A 7,073-nucleotide genomic window follows, 5' to 3' on the forward strand; every position below is an offset into this window, starting at 1 on the left:
TTATGTAACTCGAGCACCTCCACCAGCCTGCCGTACCCACTCGGCTCTGTGCAAACACTCACTCACACGCTACCATCAAACACCCATCAAAGACACCCTCACACTAGCTGATGCATGCGCTCACTCACAGACAAAGACATTTTCCAACTCTGTAAAAATGGGCAATCGATGGTGATAATTAGTTGAGCAACCATACGCTAATTAGCAAATAAAGCACACTGATCATTTATGCATAATTAAGTTGTTTATTATGGAATATATGGTACTCCACATTCCCTTCCTCCAGCTGGTTTTCTCTGCTTTGTTTACAGATCATTAACTAAATAATATAAAAAAAGGTAAATGAATTCATAAATTAATAAAAATTGAAAAGAAACTGAGATGGGGAACAGAGCTTTCAGTCGCTCTGCTCCCCGGCTCTGGAACTCTCTTCCTCCTGCACTAAGAAATATTGACTCCCTCTCCGTATTTAAGACACAGCTTAAAACACATCTGTTTAAACTGGCTTATTCGCTTTAATGCTGATTTTATCTGTTGTCACGCTCTGTTTTGTAATTTTAACTTATTTTATGTATTTTATGACTACTGTTCCTTTTATTAATTGTGTTTTTTGTAAGGTGACCTTGGGTTTCTGAAAGGCGCCCTCAAATAAAACGTATTATTATTATTTATTAATAAAAACAATTTATTGCAGTCCTGCTTCGAAACAGCACTAAAGCATTGAACCTATTCAGGTAACATTTGCTGTTTAGATAATGTTCCTGCTTTTGTTTGTCTTGTGCAGCTTTTAAAAGAAATCTGGCAGTTTCACATGTAGCTCAGGGGGCCAAGAAATCAATTTATTGGTAAAAAATTATTAAGAAAGGATTGTCAGCACTAAGTGAGAGATAAAACAGGCATATACGGTAGAAATCAAAGCTTCTCTGTCCTTTAATTGATTAGATAACGGACAAAATCCACAATTTACTTTTTATTTCCTCATAAAATATTTAGAAATCTGCTCTCAGTTGTGTCTCATTTGATACCAATTCCAACAATATGGGTTCCTGAACTGTTTTTAAGGAAAAATTGGCAACATAAACATCTTTTTTTAATTACTATTACTTTACTTGCAAAAAAAGATTAATCAACAAAGTACTTAGCAGATTAATGAAATTAGTATTTCAGCTGTGCTGTACGTAGCTTCTCCTTACAGTCTTTTAATTTGGTTCCCTCTGATTAGAGCAGGATTAATAGACAGAAAGGCTGAAATCATGCCAGTTGCACCAGCTGTAGGAAATAAAGCCGTCTGCAGCCAAATAGGGAACCATTTCAACTCTGATAAACGCCCGGTTTGTTCTTTTATGTAATTATAGTTTAAATGACAGACGTACAGGCAACAATATTTTCTCTTCTACAGAATCCTGATCGCTCCCTGAATGGCTTCATTTGACAATGACGCTATTATTAAACATGGGCATCCCCTCGTACAATACTTATAACAACAGCTGGCAGATGCATGAGCTGTGCAGAACTCGCCGTCACCTTTAAAGGCAGTCTGTCGATCTTATCTTTGTCTCCTCCAGAGGAGAAGCTGAGTTTTTGCTGTCCTCAGCAGCTGACCGGTGCAATAAGTGTCCATAAGGGTTGTCATCAGTGCGTGACACATTCTTTATCATCGCGGACACACCCGTGAAAACAGCCTGCCGGCGGTCTTGAGCAGGGTGAACCAATCTGAATGCAGAACTGAGACTGAAACGACTCGAAGTAAGTACAGCTTGTGCTTCCTGAGTGACCGAACAAAAGATGAGGAAGAGCAGAGGACTCCCCAATCGCACTGAGAGTGTCCCATTACCCTGCAGTCAATCATCATCATCAGTCAGCTCAGCGCGAGGCGACTGCCACTCCCGCTCCCTTCCTCGCATTAGCTCCCTCTCACTTTATCAAATCTAATCAACACAAAAGCACAGACACATAGAGAATGATGGGAACACCTAACACCGATGAAGAGGGAGAGAGCATAAAGGCTCGGGACAAAAATCGAATCTAAAATCTAATGCGGGTTAAAATTTCTTTAAAGTGTTTTTCTGCTTGATTTCTGAGATCAGATTTCTTGACGGATTCTTAGTTTATACTTGAAGAAGGTTCAGTTTCCTCTGTTGGCGTTAAGTCAGGTCTTTGAAAATAAACCTTTCAACTGCATAGCGTGATACTGCGTGTGCAACACGTTTCATTCTTTTTAGGACTGATTATTTTAATTATGGTTATTGGCACGTTAATATTGATACACCAGTTAAATATTTGAGGTTTCCAAAAATTTAAGCAAATTTCAGTCTTTAATCATTGGACTATATATATAGATAGATAGCAGCTGAATAGCATAGTGGTAAGACTACACGCCTCTAGAGTGTTGCATTGATTCCCACCTGGGACATCTGTATCCAGTAAGGGTCCTAAGGCTAGATACCCCCCCTCCCCCCATGTGAGCCTACCTGAGATTGGGTAGCAAGCCAAGTGTGATAGACCACTAGGATCGTTGAGTGCAAGGCTACGAGATATATATCTTTTTTTAAAATTAGGAATTTTAAAAGAAAGTAATGTACTGAATGCATGTGTTATAAATGTATTATAAATATACATATATATTATATAAATGTATATAATTTTATTTTTGTATATACATTTTAAAAATGATCTGCCTCAGGTGAACACTAACTTAAAAATAAGCCTATTTTTATGATAAAGTAGAAATATTTCATAACAAACAAATTTTACAAAATTTTAAAGACTGGACTCGATTGTTTTCTTTAAAAGCAGTCTCTGTACGCATTTAGAAGTTGACGAGATGAATTCATAAAGGTAAATGCTTTTAGTCATCTAGATGCAAAATGTTGACTATTTAATATCTCACTGCCTCCTTCGCTCTATTTTTTTTTTCTAATAAATGTTTTCAGTGGGTCTGGGCTGCAGGCTGGACATAAACTCTTAATACAGATGCTGTGATGTGTGTGAAATGTCTTGCTGTAATAAGTAAGTCATTTTATGGAAAAAAACCAAACCAAACCTCATCTGAATAGCAGAGAACCCTTTAGCATTAACGGTGCCTGCACCGGGGCACAGGGAGGTCAACTGTGCTGCTGCATCCACACATGCAAAGTAAAAGTTTACTATGCAAATAAAACGAATAACAAGGAAAAGATCCAGAAACAGACTGTGTTACTGGTTTTTGAGTGAGCCGCAGAATCAGGTTACAAACGTAAAGCCGTCCAGGTGCTTGCACAGACTTGTCCCTTACAGAGATTGCTTCTGATTTTCTGACTCCTTCAGTTATATTGCGTACCACAGATACGTGGCTGTTATTTGCATATTACTTGGAGAAATGCTATGTTTTAATTGCTGGGACTGTTTGCCCTCAGAGTCAAAGCAGAGACTCCTTCCCATTTTTTTTACTTCTGCAAACCCCATTTATATCTGAACAAATACGTTTTTTAACATAAAAATAAATATTTTAAAATCATTATTTTCTCTTCGTGTTTACATTTTACGCAGTGCGCCATCAGTTTTTTGGAAAAGTGGTTCAGGGTTGCTGATCCTCATCCTGCCGCCCCCCGCAGCCTGGAGATCAGCTGCTGTCTGCTAAACATCCCACGAAGCGGGGGCGACAAGGTGGAAGGGATGTGGATGAAGGGAGGCAGGAGTTGAGCTGTTTACCATGTTGTTTATGAGCAGCGTGTTGAGTGGAAGTGACAGCAGCAGGGCAGGTAAGAGTTAAAAAAATATTTTAAAAACCCCGGCATCAACTGGAGCTTCAGGCGGGCAGCTTTTAATAATGTATCACCATCAAGAGAGGAGAGATGAGGATCTTATACACAGGGCAGCAAACACACACACAAGCTGAACAATGCAGTGACAGAGGTGCACTTGTCTGAGTTACCTCTAAAAATAATGCTAATAATGATAATAAGAGCTAAAGCTATTGCTCCATCCTCACAGTGATGAAGCTGCAAACACCCAGTCAACAAATGAAAAATAGATCACCCCCTCTCCTGCACACAGACAAAGACAGAGGTTTGGTGCGCTATCGGTACAGTACTGCTGCCTCCGCAGGAAACTGTAGGTGGAAGAAGCAGCAGACTGGAGGCCACTGATTATTGGGACCGCGTGGGCACCCTTGTGAAAAATTGATATAACGAGAAACCTACCGGGTGGGTAGAAGAGTGCGTGTTTGTGTTCATGTGTAGGGGTTTTTAATGGTGCGGGCGGAGATGAACGTGAACGTGAATATTATCCTCTTCCATCTTTTTCGGTCCACGTACGCATTAAAAACCTTCTCCCCCAAAAAACTGTATGCACCAAAATAGACGAGAGAGAACCAGACTTCCAAACGCAAAGCCGAGACACGATAAATGATGCGTTCCTTCCCGCAGCTGCAAATCACGGAAGGTGTCAAGCTTGTTTTGTAGAAAAATTATTAACAAGCTACCCAAGAAAATTAAGATACTGCTGCAGTTAATATCCCAGATTTATCATTTGTTTCTAATTTATTCCAATAATTTCCTCTAATCTTCACTTTAGAAAAAAAAAATCAAGGTAGTTTCTACGGGGTATGGCTTTCCTTAAAACGAATAGAAAGAATTGACAGATACAGGCACCAGTTTAGCTCACTGGTTGAGCAGATGCCTGTATGACTTATGGCTGTGGTGCAGAAGCCAGGGGTCAAGTCCGGCCTGCAGCCCTTTGCTGCATTTCTTACCATGCACTCTCTCCCTCTTTGCTGCCAAACTGTCAAAAAAGATAAAAAAGCTCAAAAATAATCTTAAAAAAAATTATTTGCGTCGTGCAGAGTTGTGATTTCTCTGGATCTCTGCAGATTTGTTTCCCTGTTGGTCAAAGCTTGAAAAGTTGTTCCTGAACCCTTGAACCAAAATGCGAAGTCAAAATTGCATCGAAACACAAATTTAACCAGGTGTCAGAACTAAAACAAAACCAGACCAAAAACAAAATATATTCAACTTACAGAGTTTTAAAACAAAAAAAACCAAAACAGCAGAGCCGTACACAAAGACTTAGGGTCCTTAAGTAGATGTACTAGCACTAAAGTAAAAGTGGAATCAGGTTTGGGGGTAACAGCTGAAGTTTTGGTGCTGAAGCCAGCACATATCTGGTTAACGGATGCCTGATGCACACGCCAAGACTTCCTGTCATCGTTTACAGTCCAACCATGAAAGCAGATAAAATGAAAAAAGATAAATCAACATCAGAATAAGCCCAATGATTAAAGACATTATTTCAGCCAACGTCTGTTTGTAGAAATTATTCACCTGCATTCAGTCAAAGCTGATTGGTCGGTCCTATTCAGAAGATTTCCAGTACCAAAAATCACATCTTATGCCTTCAAATTCCACTTTGTTGTTCATATGCTGAATCTGTTTATATATAACATACTCTCAATATAACACCACTATTTAATTTCAATGAAACAACTACTTTACACACGACTGCGACTAATTATTTCATTTTGTTTCTATTAAAGATTCATTTGGGTTTTAAATCAGTCACTTAATTGTTGGGTTGAAAGCATCAGAAACTAGTGAGAAATGTCCATTAGAGCCATCCAGAGCTTAATACTTTACACCGTGCTTACAGTGATTTAATACACCGAGGGAAACATTTAACATTTGAGAAGCTGAAATCAAGAAATATTTAATCAGCCGTAGAAAGCGTTAGGACCATCAGCGATTTGGTTAATCAGCATTAAATTAGTATTAAAATATTATTCGTCACATAAAAACGCATGCACGGGCTCGCCCCGGGTTATTTATCCATCGATCCATCGACCAGCAGCTTTTAGTATTCCCAGTTCCCGTCTGGCTCTCGCCGCCAACCGAGCTCTCTCAGCTGGAACAGGTTCCCCCTGCAGCTACGGTGATCTACCACAATAAGAGCACTCAAACCCCAACTAACAACACAACTCTTCTCATGTTCAACACCATGTAAACTCTTAAATATGGAAGTAAAATTTGAACTATTCATTTGAAAAGATATTAAAATGTTTATTCAATCATTCAAACCACTAAAATCAAATCAAACTGTTATCAATCAATTCCTGATTGTTTCATCTCTAGCACGCATTTCCTGTTCTGTGAGGAAAAAAACCCTAAAAAACCCTTAACTGAACTGTGAGTAACTTTTCAGTTTGGATTTGATGTCACCGTTTGAGCCCGACAGTTTCACATAAGACGTGAAACAGTCACTGAAATTTAGCAGCGAGCTCTCAACTGTACACAAACACCCACTTCTTTCTTTGAGGAGTCTAAAAAAAGAAGAAACTGGAAGTAAAAACAAGCTGCATGTCAAACTGCATCCAGTCAGCGTCTCGAGTTCCCCCTGGCTGCTGAGGGGCTGTGACACAGAAGAAGCAACGCTGCGGCGGTTCCGCTTTACTGAGCTTGGCGACTGACGGCCAATGTGGCGTCAAGCGACGCCTCGATGGGCCGTGTGGGACAGGAAGCACATTTCAGTCACTTCAGCGTGAAAATAAATTTTGCACACGTACGGTGAGCTCCGTGCGTCACACAAGCAACAAGGAGGAGGAGAGGAGGTAGGAGGCGGGGGGGCATAAGAATTTGAGGTTTTGAAAGACCTTTAAGGCCTTTAATATTCAGATTAATGCAATCAACCCACCTAATTCAATTCTCATTATGATTTTTTTGCTCAGAGCGGACCACGCTACCTCAACTTTAAGCTTTTCAAATATGATCCTTCCTTACATTTGTCTTGAAATGAATTAAAACTGAATATTAGTTAGTTTAGCAGCTGTTCTTGAGCTACTTTGTCATTATTACTGCAGATTTTCCATCTGTTTATGGACTTATATTTGACATAAACACTCACTTAGTATAACTAATGCCGAGCATTATATATTTATTTACTTTCGGACAAAATATTAGCAGGCAAATGTTCAGAGCAGGGGAGCATTTCATCAACAGGAGGAATAAAATGAAAGAATATTTTGATGATGTTGTGACAGTAAGAAAATGAATACCTCTCACACATCTGGACAGTAAATCTGAAGCTGAAGTGAGCAGGTGGTT

The 7,073-nt window shown here is 39.4% G+C and overlaps 1 protein-coding gene across 5 annotated transcripts in view; it reads right to left on the reverse strand.

Annotated features, from left to right (window-relative positions):
• The window catches only part of hivep1 (HIVEP zinc finger 1), a 67,051-nt gene that overhangs the window by 17,278 nt on the left and 42,700 nt on the right, over nt 1-7,073 (reverse strand). The window lies entirely within an intron of this gene.

The sequence above is a fragment of the Neolamprologus multifasciatus genome, chromosome 22, assembly GCF_963576455.1.
Source record: "Neolamprologus multifasciatus chromosome 22, fNeoMul1.2, whole genome shotgun sequence".
NCBI lineage: Eukaryota > Metazoa > Chordata > Actinopteri > Cichliformes > Cichlidae > Neolamprologus > Neolamprologus multifasciatus.